Below are 19,176 nucleotides of genomic sequence, written 5' to 3'. Positions count from 1 at the left end.
GTCCCGCCTCTCCTGAACGACCCCCAGCATCCACCCACGTTCCCCCTCCACCTCTGAGCACAGGCTCCTCTGCCCAGCACCCTCCTCTGCTCACCTGGAGAACTCCCATTTATGCCCTTTCCTTCCGGAGTCCCTCCCACCTGTGATCAACTATTCCTGGAGGCTTGTGCTGCCCGTCCTTCACTCTCCCCCAGGACACTGGCCACCTAGCCATCCAGAGAAATCTTCTCCTCGTCTGGAAGAGACAACTCCTATTTCTTCAAGCCCCTGTGCATGCCCTTGAACCCTAGCTTTATCCCTGCCTTGGAGCCCGGGTGCAGCCATGCGGGAATTGTGAGAAACATTGCGAGGTGGAGGGATGACAGTAGTGAAAACACTGATGTTAATGATAAGAAGACGGCCACCGTGTATCTCATTTTTCCTTTGGGCTGGCCATGTGGCTGATGCTTGTGTGTGATACCTTATCGAATCTGGAGATATGGGGGTGCTAAGTGCACCCATTTCACAGATGAGGAAACTGAGGCTCAGCCGGGGGCAAGTACCTGCTCAAACTGGCAATGCCAGGACTCAAACCCAGGCCTGTCTGCTCCATAGCTCCCAGCTCCAAGTTCCCAGGAAACACAATTAAGGGCAAATCCAACCCTAGCCCATTTGGTTCAGTGGACAGAGAGTCGGCCAAAGGGTCTCAGGTTCGATTCCAGTCAAGGGCATGTACATTGGTTGCAGGCTCCTCCCTGGACCGGGCTTTGATCGGAGCTCATGCAGGAGGCAACCAATCGATGTGTTTCTCTCACATCGATGTTTTTCTCTGTCTTTCCCTCTCTCTTCCACTCTCCCTAAAAATCAATGGAAAAATATCCTCGGGTGAGGATTAGCAACAAAAAGGGCGAAATCCACATGGGGCGGGGTTATAAGGGCAGGGAGAGGAGGGGGTAGCCCCCTGGCTTCCTCTGTATTGTTCACAGTGACTACCTTGTACCTTGTTAGATTCCCCCAGCCTCTGTGTCCACCACTCAATTTTCTTTTCCTCATACACTATTCTACTCCCACGTTGTGTGATCTGGGTAACTGGTATCTTGCACCACCCAGGACTCGGCAGTGAGCGCCTCCCAGAAGCCTCCCTGTCGCCGTTTATATGCTAATGCTCCTGTGTGCCAGGCGCCAGCAACATCCCCATTTTACAGATGAGAAGACTGAGGCTCAGTGAGGGGAAGTCTCTTTTTCGAGGTCCCGCAGGAAGACTCGAGTCCAGGGAGCCAGACTCCCATCCCCAAGGCTGTGCCACCTGGCTCTGTGCCTGGCTGCGTGGTGGCATTTTGCTTTGTTATTTCCTGGGTGCCCCATTAATCGTCTGAACCAAGAGATTAGCACATCCTTTATATATGGCCCGATGTCTAATTGTCCAGACTGCAGAGCCAGTGACTCAAAACCTCCCTTCCTAATTGTCTTCCTTGCACAATTAGTACCTCGTTATACATGGCTCTGTGGTTGCCTGCACATCCGTAGTCTTCCAGCCTCGTTTCTAATTGTCCAGACTCGGTAATTAATACCTCGTGCTCGGGCGTCTTCTCCGCTCGGTGTAGTTAGAGCCACGTACATTCCTGGGGTGGGGGCGGGTGATGCCCACAGGAGGGAAAGGCAGCTCCTGCCGACGGGGATCAAGCAAAGGCGGGGTTCACAAGGTGCTTGTGGGAGCCCCAAGTCCTGGTTGTGGAGTGGGGCACAGAACAAGGACGCCCTGAGCTGGACGAGGAGCCAGGGAGGCTGGGTCCTACCCGATGCACAGGAGTGTGTGAGGTGGAAAGGAATCCCAAGCAGAGTGAACAGCAGGTGCAAAGATTTGGATGTTGGAAAGAGCTGGGCATTTGGGCGGGGAAGTAAGATTTAGTGACATAGTCTGGCTGGCATGTGGAATTATTTAGGGGGAAAATTAGGGAGAACGTGAAAGATTTCATGAGGGTCTTCATATGACGACATTGAAGACCAGCTTGAGTGGCTTGGATTTTTGTCTTCTGGGGATACACAAGAGCAGGAGAGAGACTTGACAGGTTAAAATGTTTTTAAAAAGACATAATCCCTCTAGCTGCTCCAGGGAGAGTAAGGAGGAGGAGGACATGGTGGAGGCCATGAGACTAGGAAGGAGGTGATTTCTGTTGTCCAGAGATAAGATTAAGATGAACTGAGTGGCTCAGAGGCTGTGGGGATGGAAAGAAGGGAATAGATGAGACAGATATTCAGGGGGTGGAACGGACAGGCTGTGGAGACTGACAAATGATGGGTGAGGATGTGGGAGGAGGGGCAACAGACCCCCAGGTCTTTGATCAAGGGGAAACGAGGTGGGTGATGGGACCATTCCCAAGAAGAAGACATGAAGGTTTGTAACAATGATGCTAAGTTCCATTTGAATCCCGCCTAAGTGTGTGTGTGTATGGGAGGGGGGTGGGGGGGGACCGCTGCCTTTCCTGGTCTAGAGCACGGAAAGCAGTTCAGGGTGGAGTTCAGACTTGGCAGGAATCTCTGAAGCTGATGGATTCACAACAAGGGAGAAAGTGGAGACCCATAAGCAAGACACCAATGTTTATTGTTATAAGCCATTGAGATTCGGGGGTGGTTTGTTACATGGCATCATCACAGCATTCGCTGACTGCTACAAGCGCCTGTAAACAGACTCTGAGCTCCCTGGACTCCTCTTGATAAACATGGAAATGGAGGCCGAAGACGTACTCACCGTTGCTTATCCAAACTGGGGCAGCTCCACCTACACATCTCAGAAATCCCCAACCAGACAGGAAGCTGGCCTCCTGCAGCTGCTCTCTGAATTAAGAAACCCAAGGGGTTCCAATAGGTTCTGTGGTAAATTACCCATGAAAGTACCAGGGAAAACGTTGCTCAGGGGGAGAAGAAGATGTGCAATGATATATCTACAGGAAAAAAAGATTTGGGAGCTCAGCAGCGGAAGGTTCTATAAGAACCTTTTAAAAGCAAACACGGGAGACATGAGCAGTTTTTTAAATGACAGACAATACAATGGAAGATAATATATTTAAAACCCATATCAGTTGTTAACAGACCGTAAAAATACAGCTACATTAATCTGAGCTGTCTGTCACGGGCCCTCGGAGCAGCTGTGTGATTTTATAGTTTCTCTCCTGGAGGTTTCTTTGACACGTTCACAAATACATCTCAATTTATTTGGATAAGAACAATGGAAATATTGAGCTTTCCCCCCTTCTGTATTTCCCCTCTTCTTCCTATTGGTTTGGAGAAATGTTTCTGTTGAGTTATGAGGTCCCCGGATCTCAGAGCTACGGGGAAAGACTTGGTTGGTACCTGTCATCGCCGTGTGTCTGCAGACAAATGCCTCACCCTCTCTGAGGTAGGTCTTTTGGAAAATGTCCTGCACACACCTGACCCCTTTCTTGGGCTCTTTCTGTGCGGTGCATCCTCCCCACGCAAGGCTAAAGCTGAGCCCCCGCCATCACTACCACAGCCACTGCTCACCTCCTGGCCCTCACTCCTCCCTCTCTCTCCTTTCCTCACTTGGTTCAAACCATAAGGGCTTCCTTTCTGTTCTGCCAACATGCCAGGCACAGTTCTGTCAGGCCTCGGGGACTTTCCACTTGCTGTTCCCTCTGAAAGGTTCCCCTCATTTGGGGGCTGGATCTTCTTGTTTCAGCTCTTGGTTCAAATGCCACCTCCTCTGAGAGGCCCTCCCTGACTGCTCCCAACTTCCGAAGCTTTCTTGGTTCTTTCTTTTACACCACATATTGTTTCCTTCCGATGCACTTACACTCTTCTAAAATATTTTGCTTATTTGTTAATTTAGTACCTGTCTCACACTAAACTGAGACCCCTGAGATCAGGGATTTTTTTTGGGGGGGAAGGGAGTGTGTCTATTTGGGTCACTGCTATCTTTCTGGTGCCCAGAGCAGTGCTTGGTATACAGCATGTGCTCACTGCTTACTTGTTGAGAGAATGAATAACAGGAGTGAGCAGGGTACTCCTGGCAGGAAGAATGGCTGGGCAAAGGCTTGGACGTAGGACTTTGCCATTGGAAATTGTGAGCCCCAAGTGCCTGGTATGGGACCCCCAGCTTTCCCCCTTCCAGAGAGGGGTTTATAGCTGACAATTCCAGCAGCTCAGATCCCATCTCAAACACCATTTCATCCACGCTGGGTTCTGCCGCCCATGTGTCCCCTCCCCGTGAGAGGTAGTGACAGGCTCCTGGCTCACAATAAAGGACTCCTCTTTGCCCCAACTCCACCCTGCAGCCTCCCATTCAAGGCATCCCAGATGTCGGACTGCCGACGAAGCCTGCCGGATGCCGGGGAAGGCGCGGCGCAGATGTCCCCGGGATGGAACATCTGGACCACATGTCGCCAGCAGCTGGTGGGATCTGGGACGCCGCAAGCGCAGCGACATCTCCGGGAAGCTGGGTGGCCCTGAGTCGCCTCCTAGTCTCACCATCTGCCTGTGGCCAAAACTTGCCTGGTGATTTCTCTTGGCTGGGGAAGAAAGAGCCCCAAACCTGACTGTCATCCCTAATTTCTCCATCTCCCTCCCTTCCTCCCTCCCCACTTCCTTCCATCAGCAAAATTGGGGGCTTGAACTCCAAATTATGCCTTGAACCCAAGCATTTGTCTCCATCCCACGCCCAGTGCCACTGCCTGGGCCAGGCCATCACCATCGCTCACCTGGGCGAGTGCAATAGCACCTCTCGGGTTTGGTCCCAGCTACTCCCCGCCCTTCCTACCTCTCGCCCTGTTGCAGCCACATGGGCCTCCCTGCTGCTCTTTGACTACTTCCCTGTGCCTGGAGCACCTTTCTCCCCAGATCTGCTCAAATGTCACCTCCTCCAGGAAGCCCTCTTAACTTCCTTCGCATAGTCAATCCCTGTCTCAGTCCAATGGGGCTGCTCTAACAGAACACCATAGGCCAAGGGGCTTATGAACAACAGACTTTTGTTTCTCACGGTTCTGGAGGCTGGAAGTCCAAGACCAAGGTGCTGGTGGGTTCAGTATCTGGTAAGAGCTGTTCTTGGTTCATAAAGGTAACGGAGCTCCCTGGGGTCTCTCTTTTTAAAAATATACATATATTTCTATTGATTTCAGAGACAAAGGGGGAGGGAGAGAGAGAAACATCAATGATGAGAGAGAATCATTGGTCAGTTGCCTCCTGCACGCCCCATACTCGGGATTGAGCCCGCAACCTGGGCACGTGTCCTGACCGGGAATCGAACCGTGACCTCCTGGTTCATAGGTAGACACAACCACGGAGCCACGCTGGCTGGGCTCTCTGGGGTCTCTTTTATAAGAGCACTGGTCCCATTCAGAAGGGTTCCACCCCCATGACCTAATCACCGCCCCACCTCCTAATACCATCACATTGGGGATTAGGTTTCAACATACATATGGGGGGGGGGGGGGGACACAGACATTCAGTCTATAGCGGTCTCCATGTCCTCCCTGACCCCATGTCCTCCCCCTCGCCTCCTTGCTCACTCTGGTCTGGCCACAGGAGTCACTTCGCAACACACTGTCCTGCCCCAGGGCCTTTGCCCGGGTTGTTCCCTCTGCCAAGAACCCTCTTCTCTTTGGGCTGCCAATTCCTACTCACCATCTAAGCCCAGTTTCAATGTCCCTCTTCCAATATCATCTCTTTGCCCGGCCCCCTAGGTCCCCTCTCTGGCCCCCCGGCCTCCAGGACTGGGTATGTCTGTGTCCAGCTCTGTCTACCCCCATCCCGGGGCCGCCGGCTTACCTCTCCGCACAGGGCTGAACACCAGAAGCCATCATAAAACACACGTTGCCTGAATTCAGTTTTTCTCCTTGTGCCCCCTCGGCCTGGCTTCCTTCCAGAATGTGCATGGGGGTCGGCCGCAGCATCTCTCTGGAAGGGACAGCGTGGCTGGGGCCGGAGGGGACTGTCTAGGGCTTACACCATGGGCTCACTTCTTAAACTCAAGTTGTCAGTCTCTGCGGTGGCTCCACCGTGCCTGACGGGGACTTCAGAAGGGTCTGGGAGCCCCCCGAGTCACACCCCTTGGCAGTGCCTATCTCTCCTTCCGGCTACCCAGGGTCCCCGCCCCCTCCTGGCAGCCTCTCTGCGTCCCAGGCCCCTGCCCCCATCTCCTTCAATCACAACCATTGGAGCCATCTGAGAGCCTGGTGGTGAAAATTTGTTGACTTTGGAGCCTGGTTTCAAGTCCATGCTGCCACTTGCTATTCGTTCTGCATGACCTTGGGCAAAGCACTTGACCTCTCTGGGCCTCGGTTTCCCTGTCGCTAAAATGGGATAGTGGTGCCTACCTTGTTTAAGGATTAAATGGGTCACCATGCGAGACTTGCCTTCACAAGTGCATTACCCGCTGTTAGATTTTTCCAACCCCCCGGGGCCCAGTCCCAGCCCTGCTCTCCTCTGCTCCTGAGTCCAGTGTCCTAGCCCCCAGCTCCTGCTCTGTGGCAGCCACCACTGCTGGGAGAAGGTTCTAGAAGAAGAGGGAGGGGCTGCCTGATGGCTCCACTCAGCACCACATATGCAGAGCAAGCCCAGTTCATTGCCTCAAAACAGAGGTTTTGGGGGGCACTTTTGGAGTTTGGGGGGAGTTCCTAAAGGTCCCAGCCCACCCAGGTGACTTTGAGACTCTCAGCCCCAGGAGCAAATGGGTTAAAAATCAAGATTACCTAGCAGACACCCCACTTTCTGGGCACCTTGAAGAAACCTGGATCTGGTCCCTAGAAGTGACCCCGAGGGTGACCTTTGCCTGCAGGCTCTCCGGCCAATGAGGAAGCCTACTGTGGGTGCCTGGAGACCGTTTCCATGACACCCAGGAGGCATAGTCCCTGGAAAGACCTGGTCTGAGGGTAAAGGGCTAGCCAGTGGGGGATGGATGGTGGGGAAGGCTTGTGTGGTAACCATGGCAACGCCGGCAGCTGTGGGAAGGCAGGCCCAGCTGGCACGGAGGCACCTGCCACCCCCACCCTCATGGCAGCACTGCAGTCATCCCCACCCCCCACCTCCGCTCTCCTCTTGGCACAGACAGGGAGACTGAGGCCCAGAGACACCTGCCAAATGCTCTAGCTTGCCCTTCTTAGGTGAAAACTGCACTCGGTGTGTGCCAACGCAGGGGGACCCTCATCAGAAATGGTGGGGCTCTGGAAGGAAAAGTAGAGACCCTGCAGGCTTGGCCAGGGCAATCCAGGAGGGCTTCCTGGAAGAGGAGAGCATTTCCCAAGTATCATAGGCAATGGTTGTTGTCATGTAGGCACCCCACCTGTTCCCAGATTTATTTAAAAACAGAAGCCCTGCTTCTTTCCTGGAAATGAGAGCCAGTTGCACCTGCCACAAATAGAAGGTGGGTGGCAAAACGCGTGTGTGGAAACAAAATATGATTATTCCACCTAGTGAGGTGTTGCTACCCACCATGGCTTGGAGCCTGCTCTCACTTTGCTTAAAAGAGCATCCGTGAGAGAGATTAAAAAAAGGAGGGGGGTGGTGTTAAGCCCCGAGACCCCAGTGCAGTCTCTCTTCTTTATGGCATCAGAGGGAATGAAAGAGGATTGGAAAGGGCTCACTTCTCACCGTGCAAATTCGCGCTATGGACCTCATAGTCCAGAATCACTTTGGAATCCTGACTGACAGAGTGAGGATTTGGTTAGGTTGACAGGAAGGGCATTCTAGGCAGGGGCACAGCATGAGCAAAGGCTCAGAGGGAGGACTGACTCGAAGATGGGCCAGAAGGAACAGGGCCGTCTGTTTTTCCTGATGTTTTTCAAAAAAGCAAATAAACAATGAGGTCCAAGTCGGCGGGAGGTGGGGGGGTTGAGGGGGAAGGGCTGGGGCTCTGGTTCTATAAGGAACATGTGTTACCTGAGAGGTGATTCCGGGAAGCAGCAGGAAGGGAGGGGAGATGGAGACTGGCAAGGGGAGAGGCCAATGTAGGGGGCATTGGGCATTGTGTGCATCTGGGGCTCAGACCTGCTGGGGATCTCTGGGACACCGCATAGAGCAAGCCTCAGAGTTGTCCCATTTGTATATCAAAGGCTCTGGTAAGTCCTGCAGAAGAGACATCTGTTTAACAAGTTCCTAGAGGAGCTCAAAAACAAATGTTTATCCACAGCAGTGTCCTGGACACATCCTTAGAGGCATTGCATCATACCACTGCCCTCTCCTGGTCTCCCTTGTATCTAGACGGTGACATGAAAGAGACAGAGAAGGGTTAACAAACTGACAAGGAAGTGAAAATTATTCTTTCCCCCAAAGAACATCAATCAGCTTCTGTAGCTGAAAAGTCCAAAGGTTTCTGCTTTCAGGTATGGCTGGATCCAGGAGCTGAAAAGATGCTATAGATGCTATTTTTTTATTTTTATTTTATTTATTTATTTATTTATTTATTTATTTATTTATTTTGTTGTTAAAGGCAAGGACTCATTGTTTTGTAAACATGATGCCTTGCTTTTTAAAAAATATATATTTTTTATTGATTTTTTACAGAGAGGAAGGGAGAGGGATAGAGAGTTAGAAACATCGATGAGAGAGAAACATCAATCAGCTGCCTCCTGCACACTCCCTACTGGGTATGTGCCCGCAACCAAGGTACATGCCCTTGACCAGAATCGAACCTGGAACCCTTGAGTCTACAGGCCAACGCTCTATCCACTGAGCCAAATCAGTTAGGGCTAGATGCTATTTTTTTTAAACATATGTCTTTATTGAGGCATAACTGACGTATAAACTGTAAAAGTGTACACTTTGGTAGGTGTGGACACATGTATAGTTCCATGAAACCATCACCACAATCAAGATAATGAATATATCATCCTTGTGCCTCTTTATAATGCTTGCCCAGCGCACAGAGAAAGCCTGGCACCATGATGGGACGCGGACTTCGAGGGCAGGAATTCTGGTGCCTCCGATTGTGAGCAATGCAACTTAAACAGATTAGAAGAAACAAAACAAAAAGAAATGACTGAAAAACAACAACCCACATACAAACAGGTTTTGCAACTGTAAAGTCCTGGGTCCAGCTTCAGGCATAGCTGAATCCAGGAGCTTTGTCATCCAAGATGTTATTGGATCTAGGAGCTGAAATTACGTTTTTGGAAGTCCTCTCTTTTTGTGTCTCAGCTTGGCTCTCCTCTGAGTGCGCTTTATTCATAGTCAGGATCCCCCATCCATGGAGTCCAAAGAGACCCCAAGATCCAGCCTTATTTGTCTCTTCCCAGTTGGCAACTCAGATAGAAATGGAAACCTTCCTGACTATTGGTTCCTGCAAAGTCCACGGCTGATTCTAATTGGCTCGACTCATGTCACGTGGCCACCTCTGACTCAATCACTGTGGCCGAAGGATGGGGTTAGGCAGAGAGTGGGGAACTGGGGTTCTCCCAAAAGCAGAGAAAAGATTTGTCATCCCACAGCATCTGAGCAGGCCCAGCCAGCCAGGGTTTAAATCTTAGGGTCACCATGAGAGGCTGTGTGATCTAGGGAAAAATGGCTTGCCCTCTCTGGAAGTCTGTTTCTTCATCATAAAAAGAGAGCTGGGGGGTGGGGAGGGCTGTGATTGGGTCCTTGAGACATGGGGTCATTGTGTCTGAAAATCCCAGAAGCCTGGAAGGAACCCTGCCTCCTGTCCACCTCCGTCCTGTGACCCATAGGCCCTGGTTACCAAGCACTTACTGTGGGCCAGGCCTCGTCACAGGGATCCACGCCAGGGGCCACCCCCGCGCTGTGAGTCTCAACCCACCCTAGAGTAAAATTCATAGACAACATAACCAACCTACACATGTACTTTCAAAGAACATAACTTGCTACTTATAATATAAAGGAGAAATAAAAAGAATATTCTTTATAATAAAATTCCCTGTCTTTCAATGTGTAAATGACCCAGCACAACCATCATAGAGGACACAGTGAGGCTGGCCAAGGCAGCCTCCGCCTGACAGATCGGAGTCACTGTGCCACCCACCCCCCGCTCTGGTGCCCCACAGCCTGTCCTCCCCACAAAAGCCACAGGAGTTGCCTATGAACATCTGAATCAGGTCCCATCTCCTCCTCTGCCCACAGCCCTCCAGGGCTCCCACCTCAGTGGGGTAAGCATTCAGGTCCTTCCCATAGCCCACAATGCCCTCGCTGCCCTCACCTTCTCCCTCTCTCCCTCTTACTCACTCTGCTCCAGCACACAGGCCTCCTCGCTGTTCCTCTGATGAATGAGGCATGGTCCTGCCCCAGGACCTTTGCATGAGCTGCTCCCTCAACCAGAACCACCCTTCTCCCAGACAGCTCATTCTTGAAGTCTCAGCGTAAATGTCACCTCCTTTCAGAGCTTCTTCCTGACCCCCAGCTAAATGTCCCCTGCCCCTCTTCCTCCTCTCCCTGTCATATCCTCCATTCTCTTAACTTCCCCACATGGCACTTTTTGATTTTTAATTCACTTATTTCTTTGTTGTCTGACCCTTCCCCACTGGTCTAGACAACCCAGGGGAGTCAGAACAGCACCAGGCATGTGACAGGCATCTGTGTTCATTCCCTGAATACAAATGCATGTCCACTTTTTGGATGAGGCATCTGAGGCGCGGAGGGGTTGGGGGTCGCCTGGAGTGAGACCCGGGCTAGAGGCACTCCATGACTAGCATGTCAGTTCTGACGTTGAAACCCCGGTTCCTCCAGGACCTGGAGCGTGAGCGGAGAGGGGAGGAGAGTGGCAGTGAAGGAGTTACCCCCCCCCCCCCCGGCCCTCCCCCTCCCGCCACCACTTGAGTCACCAAGCCTGGGTCACTTTGTGCCTCAGTTCACACATCCATAAACAGTTTCTGGCTCCCTTGGCTCACCGGCCCCCCCAGGGGGAAGCATATTTGTTTCCATGGCAACCGTGTTGTCTCCTGTCTGACTAGGGCTGAGTGACAGCCACTGGGGCCAGATGAAGTCACCCGCCACCCACGCCCGCCCTGAGAGAAGGGAGCTGGCCCAGAAGTGCCAACAGCGGGGACACACTCAGGGGTGTACTTTACCAGCAGGCAGGAACTGGAGGGGGAAGTCCGCCCGCCGCCTGCCAGGCCACCATTATGGCTCCACGCTTTGGTGTCTTAAAAGACTTTGCTGGCTCTGGGGTTTCCAAGAGCTTAGACCTCAGATGTGTTGGAGGGAGTGTCCCGAGGGAGAGATTGTATCTGATCTGTTTTTATAACTCCCATCCCAGCACTTGGCCTGGCATATAGTAGGTGGTCAATAAATGCCTGAGAAAGAAAGGAGGAAGAGAGGGAGGGAGGGAGGGATTGTTGGCCAAAGCACTTCAGTCCTTACCTAACATTGACACAGTTATCTTCCAGTATTTCCAGCACTTCCCTTATCAGTTAACCTTTTACTTATCAACTCACACCTCAGTTATCAGCTGACACCTCAGCTATCATCTTTGTCAGAAATGTTCAGAGAAGCCTGAAGAAGCGGGGAGAGAGCCTCGGAAAGCAGGATTCCTGCCCTCAAATCCCATCCTCCCAACCTCATGACTCCCAGGGCAGAGGGGTGGACTGGTTTTGCAGGAAGCAGGGGAGGGGGGATCTGAGACCAACAGGAATGGCAAGGTGAAAAATGCGGACTCAGTTCTTAAGAAAGGATTTTCATACCCGTGGAACTATCCGAAACCTGAATGAGCTGCCTTGGGTGGTAATAAGGTCCCCATCACGGGAGGTAACCTAGGCAAGCCAGAGAGCCTTCCCCAGAGCCCGTGGAGGGAATTGGAGTGGCAGGATTCCATGACTCCTTCCTTCCTGGTTCTAAGATTTACTGTTGATTCTAAGATTCTATGCCTGGGAGTCAGCGGCGAACCCCAAGTTTCCACAAGGCTAGAGGTCGGGGCAGTCATCCTGAGATCTTCTGGTTCGTGAATTCCACACACATTTATTGGCCACGTGCTGTGAGCCAGGCCCTGGTCTAAGAGCTGGGGACGCAGCAGGAACCAAAACGGACAGCAATCCTGCCCTTGAGGGGCTGACAGTCTGGGGTGGAGATGGACAAGAACCAGTTACAGCAGTTGGATATAATCTATGTGGCGGGGAAGACACTCCAAGGGGCAGGGAGAAAGCCCACTGCTGGGGCCGCGGACCCGCAGGGGTGTCCTCTCTAAGCCCCAGTAGCGCGTCGCTGTCCGTGGTGCTGAACGGCGCGCTGTGGTGTCTCCCAGGTCCTGCTTGCTGCTGCTTTTCCGGAAAAGCTTGCACTGCACAAGGGCAGGGCCCTGGAATCCCAGGTTTCAGGAAACCACGTGGTTCTTCCAAAGCACTCCCACCCCAGCTCCTATCTCGGTGGCCTCTGTTAGGAGGAGTCTCCCCCCGGGCACCCTCACTTCCTAAGCCCCACCTGGCCCCAGCCTTGGTTCTATCTACTCAAGTGAGAATTCAGGGGATCATGAGTTGATAGTAGTAACATCTAATCTAGTCTCCAGTTTCTCTGTCTCTGCATCTCTCTGTCTCTATCATCTCTCTGTCTCTATCTCTGTCTCTCCATGTCTCTCTGTCTCTGTCTACCTCTCTGTGCATCTCTGTCTGTTTCCCTGTCTGTCTCTGTCTCTGCATCTCTTCCTATGTCTCTCTTTGTCTCTGTTGCCTCTTTCTGATTCTTTTTGTCTCTCAGTGGTTCTCAGTGTCTCTCTGTCTTTGCCTATCTCTGCATGTCTCTGTCTCTCTCTCCACCCCATCCCCACCATTCTGAAAACTCCAAGCCCTTCTCACCATTTGCAACAGACTCAACTTTTTCCAGCCACCGGGCAGCGGGGGAGAGAAGGCCCTCACCTCTCCCCCCGCCTGCCCGTCAGCCACTGCAGGCTACATTGCATTGGAGCATAAATGGGCATTGTGTCCTACCCCAGTCCCTCCTCTGCTTCCGTTACCCCGTCCCTCAGTGTCTCCATCTATATGATGACATGATCGGCAGACACTGTCTCAGCACCTCCTCGATTCCCAAAGGCCACTCCTTACTCCCTGACTACAAAAACCTCATTTGTCCCCAAACACCTGGAAGTAGAACATGAGGTGTGTGAATAATTTATTTTGTGAGTCATTTTAATATTTTATAATAATTGTGATGAACCATTTGGTTTTGTGGAGCTGTTTGGGAGTCATTAAGAGAGAGCCAGCATGAGCCTTGCTACTGCAGCTGGAGCAACCTGTCCCCATGGGGCACACGACGGGGGCCAGGCTGGGGGAGGAGGCAGCCTCGAGGGATATTGAGAAGGACCAGGTGGTCATGGGCTCTGAGTGGACCAAGGCTGTCGCTATGGATCAGCCTCATATGCTCTTATTCATCCATCCAAACATTTATCCACTCATTCATTCAAACTCTGTTATGATCTGAATGCTTATGTCCTCCCCTACCAAATCCCTATGTTGAAGCCCAAACCCTCAATGGGATATTTGGAGGTCCGGCCTTTGGGAGGTAATTTAGGTTTAGGTGAGGTCCTGAGGGTGGGGCCCCCATGATGGAATTAGTGTCCTTATAAGAAGAGGGACAGATGAGAGCTCCCCTCTCCTCCCTGTGAGGACAGTGAGCAGGCAGCCATCCGAAAGCCAGCAGGAGGCTCTCTTGAGGAACCAAATCTGCAGGACCTTGATCTTGGACTTCTCAGTCTCCAGAACTGTGAGAAATCAATGTCTGCTGTTTAAGTCACTCAATCTATGGTATCTTGTTAAGCACCCTGAGAAGACTATGACACTGTCTAAGGGTCCTTCATTGCACTCAAGTCAAGCTCAAACTGCCCACCCTGGTCTAAGAGAACCCCTAAAATCCAGCTTCTCAGTGACCTTCCTGCCCTCACCTCCTCCCTGCCCCCCACTCTGCTCCAGCAGACCTCCCTGCTCTTCCTCCAGCCCATCTCAGTGCTTTTGCCCTTGCAGTGCCCTCTTCCCGACGCTCTGCCCAGGGCTCTTCCTGTGGTGAGCTCCTCCTTGTCTTTAAGCTCCAGCTCACATGTTGCCTCCCAGGTCTCACAGTGGTAGGATTTGGAGAGGGGGTGTGCAGTGGGAGGGTGTGCTTGGCAGGGAGCTCTGTGTAGGCAAAGACTTGGTGCCAAGAGTGTTGAGACTGAATCAGCTGAATGTAAGGATGTGCAGGTGGAGAAGTGGGCGGGGCCGGGAGAACCAGGTTGGAGGAGAAGAAAGGCTAGGAGCTGGGCTGGAGATGGAGAGGGTCTTGAAGATCAGGATGAATAATTTAGGCTCCATCCTGGAAGAAAACGTTTCAGCCCAATCCTAGCCATGTCCTCCAACCAGAGGACCTCTCTATGATCCACTCTGAGTTGGCTCAGCCCACATAGCAGCATCTCACAGCGAGCCCCAGTCCACCCCAAAGCAAGAGACACAGGCCACATTTAGCAGCAGCAGGGAGCTGGCCAGGCTCTATGGGGAACTCAGAGGACAGGCTCCAGGAAGACTGGAGGCCTGGGTTTGTGCTAGAAATTTTCCATTTGCCCATCCTCCTCCCCAGATCTACTCTTAATGCTTTCCCATGTAGGGCCAGGTCCTGGGAGAGGCTCGTCTGCATAGACAAAATTCTCAGTCTTCTATTGGCCAAATCATGTTGTGTTCCACCAATGGGAGACAGCAGTGGTGTGTGTGTGTGTGTGTGTGTGTGAGAGAGAGAGAGAGAGAGAGAGAGAGAGAGAGAGAGAGAGAATATGAATGAGGGGTAGGGGTATTTATTCTCCCACCTTCCGTTCTGCTGCACTGCTACTGAGCTGCTGAGCCCTTCCAAGTCTCAACTTCCACTGGATTTCAGCAAACACATTCTCCTTTTGCCCACTCAGACCTAGACATGGTAACAGCTACCCCAAGTATGCACTATGCCTTGAGGGTTCCCATTACCCTGACTATACCTCTGTAAATAACTCCTTTATAACTTCAAATGGGTGCTATAGAGAGGTGCTTTGATGTATCTGATTCTTGAAGAAGTTGTGCCAAATTTGACTTCTTTTTCTCTAGCTTTCTTTGTGTTGGTCAATATAGAATATATATATATATATATATATATATAAAACACATACACATTTGTATGAAATTTTAGAAAAACAAGCCTCCAAGTAGTCATGAATGTCCAGGAGTATAAGGATTTTAGCAGTAACAAATAGGGGGAGGGGGAAGCATGTGGTTACACTTAAGTTTTAAAACAGAGAAAACAACCCTGGCCAAGTAGCTCAGTTGGTTAGAACACTGTCCTGATATGCCTGGTCAGGGCACATACAAGAATCAACTAATGAATGCATAAATAAGTGGAACAACAAATCTCTCTCTCTAATCAATAAAAAACAGAATGGTATACCATATAACTATTATATAAAAATCATACAATTCTAGTTTACATGTATCTATTATTTCCAAACATCTACCTAGCACTTGGTTACTATATCTAGGTTGAAAAATAATTGTGGAGAAACCTAACAAGCATGCGGGAATAAAAAATTGCTAATCTAATGGAACAGAGTGCAGAATCTCAGAGGGAAGGTGGGGGAGGGTGGGTGGGTGGGAAGTAATCAACCAAGAACCTTGTAAGCATATATACATGGCCCATGGCCCAGACAATGGGGCGGTGAGGGAAGGCCTGGGGCAGGGGTGGGGTGGGCTGGTGAGGGTTAATGGGGGGGGGCACATATGTAATACTTTCAACAATAAATATAATTATTTTTTTAAAAGATGGAGAAAAAATTGCTAATCTACAAATCTATAATGTAGAAGATAATTTCGATATAAAATGTAATGTGCATTAGTACCCGAGATTGACTGACCGTCCTTTTCAGCTCAGTCATGGAATTGTGATGAAATCTTAGCCAGATTCCCCACTGCTCCTGCCTCCTGAAAGGAATTATACACGTACATGGACTTAAACAAAAAAGAAATATTTTAGCGGAATACAAGAATCTATACCTCGCCCTGGTTATACATCATAAATGCATCTAGAAAGACAGACAAATACCACAAGTTACAAGATACTAAAGGTTTTAAGTGAAAATTCAAGAAATTGGAGTCATCCACCTTTTTCAAAGTTTATGAATTTAAATAGACACACTCATAAAGATGCACAAGTGAAGGTTTTTTGGTTAATAAACAAGATAATATACCGCAAGAGTGATCCTGAATGCATTTGGAGTTGGTCTTTATAATTTAAGTTTAGATTTATGTGCACTTTTAAGTCATCACTCCCGATACTGTCAGCTCCTTAGGCTGTTGTAAACCCTGCACGCACGTCACAGAGCGCTGTACAATGGTGATTATAAAATATGTGTCACCAATCACTTTCCCATACAAAATGAGAATCAACAAATCAGAAATGAGGTAGGCTGAAGCAGTAGCGATATTTGCTTTCACGAGTCATACAATGAAATGTTATGTGACCGTGAAAAGGAGTGACGTGCTGACACGACAACATGGATGAACCTTAGAAGCACGATGCTCAGTGAGAGAAGCCAGACACAAAAGGTCATATCCTATGAATGTCCAGAGCATGCAAAACCATAGAGGCAGAAAGTGGGTTCGTGGTTGCCAGTGCCTGGGGCAAGGGGAGAATGGGAATTGACTGCTAATGAGATTCATTTTTTTAATATGTATTTTTATTGATTTCAGAGAGGAAGGGAGAGGGAGAGATAGAAACATCAATGATGAGAGAAAACCATTGGTCAGCTGATTCCTGCACCCTCCACCCCCCACCCCCCGCCACTGGGGATCAAGCCCACAAACCAGACTTGTGCCTTGACCAAGAATCGAACTGTGACCTCCTGGTTCATAGGTCAACTCTCACTGAGGCACACCGGCCAGGCTAAAGTTGATTTTAAAGAGAGAGGAAGTGAGGAGAGAGAGAGAGAGAGAGAGAGAGAGAGAGAGAAACATCAATGTAAGAGAACATTGATCAGCTGCCTCCTGCATGCCCCCTATAGGGGATCAAGGTTGGAACCTGGGCCTGTGCCCGGACCAGGAATCCAACCAGCAACCTTTCCATGCACAGGACAACACCCAACCAACTGACCAACACTGGCTGGTATGTAAATGGATTTATTTTGGGGGTGATAAAAATGTTCTAAAATTATATTATCTAAACATCTACACTAATACAAGAGTAAGATGCAAATTGACCATACCTTTGTGATGCCCACCATCCAATCAGGAGTGAGTATGCAAATTAACACAACAAAGATGGCAGGTTAATTTGCATACACAGGCACTGAGCGGCTGGGGCGGGGCCTCGGGGCAGCGTGGGAAGGTGGAAAGGCAGCTCTGGCCAGAGCGAAGGCGGTGCCAGCAGCCAGGGGAAGGAAGGCCCATTCTTGCATGAATCTTCGTGCATCGGGCCTCTAAATATCATATAATTTGATTGATTTAATCAATATTTTTACCATTATATTATCTAAATATATTATCATAATAGTATCTAAAATTATATTATGCTAATGGCTGCATTCTGTGAACATACTAAAAACCATTGAATTGTATACTTTAAAGGGATAAGTTGTATGCGCATGAGTTATCTCAATAAAGCTGCTATAAAAAGAAAAATGAATACAGAAAGATCTCATGCACCTTTCACTCTGTTTCCCCAAAGACCTGAGCAGGAAACTAACATTAATAAAATCCATCAACTTTTCTCAGATTTCAACAGTTTTACATGCACTCCTGTGTGTGTGTGTGTGTGTGTGTGTGTGTGTGTGTGTGTGTATTTCATGTGACCACCACAGAAGATTCCATTACAAGGATCTTTCACGCTTATCTTTTATAGCCACAGCCACCTCCCTCTCACCTCCCTGAAGACCACTTGTCTGTTCTCCATCTTATAATTGTGTCATGTCAAGCATGCTATGTAAGTGGAACTGGCCTTTTTCATTCCTCATGGTTCCCTGGACATCCATCCAAGGTGTTGCATTTATCACTAGTTCATTCCTTTTTATTACTGTGTAGTAGTCCATGGTATGGATGGACTGAAGTTGGTTGAACCATTCACCTGTTGAAGTTTGTTCCAGGTTTCAAAGGAAGCTGCTCCGAACATTCATGTACATGTCTTCGTATGAACATAAATGTTTCATTACTCTGAGATAAGTACCCAAGAGTGCAATTGTTGGGTCATATGGCAAGTATATGTTTAGGTTCCCTCCCACCACCACCACACACACATGCACACATGTTTAATTCTGTAAATAAATAAATAAATAAATAAATAAATAAATAAATAAATAAGACTCTGCCAGACGCTTCCAGCGATGTATAGGTGATTCCGTTTCTCTGCATCTTCACCAGCATTGAGCATTATCGCTATTTTTTATTTGGGCAGGTATGCAGGGAAATGCTAACTGTGGTTAGATTTGCATCTCTTTAATGGCTAATGATAATGAACAAGTTTTCACGTGCTTACATGCCATCTGTGTATCCTCGTTAGTGAAATGTCTGTTTGTCTCTGTCAGTTTTTGAACCGGGTTGTTTTTCTTGCTGTTGAGTTTTGAGAGGCCTTTGTATATTTTAGATGCACATCCTTTGCCGGATACTTGCAAGTATTTTTCCCAGTCTGTGGCTTGCCATTTTGTCCTTTTAAACAGTATCTTCCACAGAGCAAAAGTTTAAATTTTGACGAAGTCCCATTTGTCCATTTTTTAATAATCCTCACCCGAAAAGATGTTTTTATTGATTTGAGAGAGAGAGAGGGAAGCATCTATGTGAGAGAGATTCACCAATCGGTTGCTTACCATTTGTGCCTTGACCAGGGATCGAACCCACAACCTAGGTATGTGCCCTGACCAGGCATCAAACCCGCAACCCTTTGGTGTACAGGACGACACCCCAACTAACTGAGCCAGGGCCCAGTTTGTCCTTGTTTTTGGTCATGGCTCATCCTCTGGGGCCATGCTTACAAACTCTTTCCCTCACTCTAGGACTTGAAGATTTGCTCCTATGTTTTCATCAAGATGTTTTATGATTTTACATTTTACTTGTAGATCTACAATCCATTTTGAATCCCATTCTGAGTGTGATGTGTAGCCTGGTTTTACCCCAGGGACCACAGGGAGCCAATGAAGGCTCTTGAATGAGAGGAGGTAGAGTCGGAAGGAGGCCTTAAGCAGGTAGAGGCAAGTAGCTCATGACAACCTCACTCTGGGCCTCAGTTTCCCCCATCAGTCAACAAGTAGAGCAGACCAGAGGCTCTGTAAGGTCGGCT

General features: G+C 49.5%; 1 long non-coding RNA gene across 1 annotated transcript; it reads right to left on the bottom strand.

Moving 5' to 3' along the window:
• Window positions 1-8,799: 8,799 nt before the first annotated feature.
• Window positions 8,800-11,223, bottom strand: LOC114234853 (uncharacterized). The gene is made up of 3 exons (XR_008556226.1): window positions 11,007-11,223; window positions 9,676-9,743; window positions 8,800-8,930 (listed from the first exon to the last, which is right to left on the bottom strand). It is a non-coding gene; the product is annotated as an uncharacterized LOC114234853 (long non-coding RNA).
• Window positions 11,224-19,176: the final 7,953 nt, after the last annotated feature.

This window comes from Eptesicus fuscus, chromosome 6 (assembly GCF_027574615.1).
Source record: "Eptesicus fuscus isolate TK198812 chromosome 6, DD_ASM_mEF_20220401, whole genome shotgun sequence".
Taxonomy (NCBI): domain Eukaryota; kingdom Metazoa; phylum Chordata; class Mammalia; order Chiroptera; family Vespertilionidae; genus Eptesicus; species Eptesicus fuscus.
Note: the sequence above shows the minus strand (reverse complement) of the source record. Positions and strands in the feature narration are given on the sequence as shown.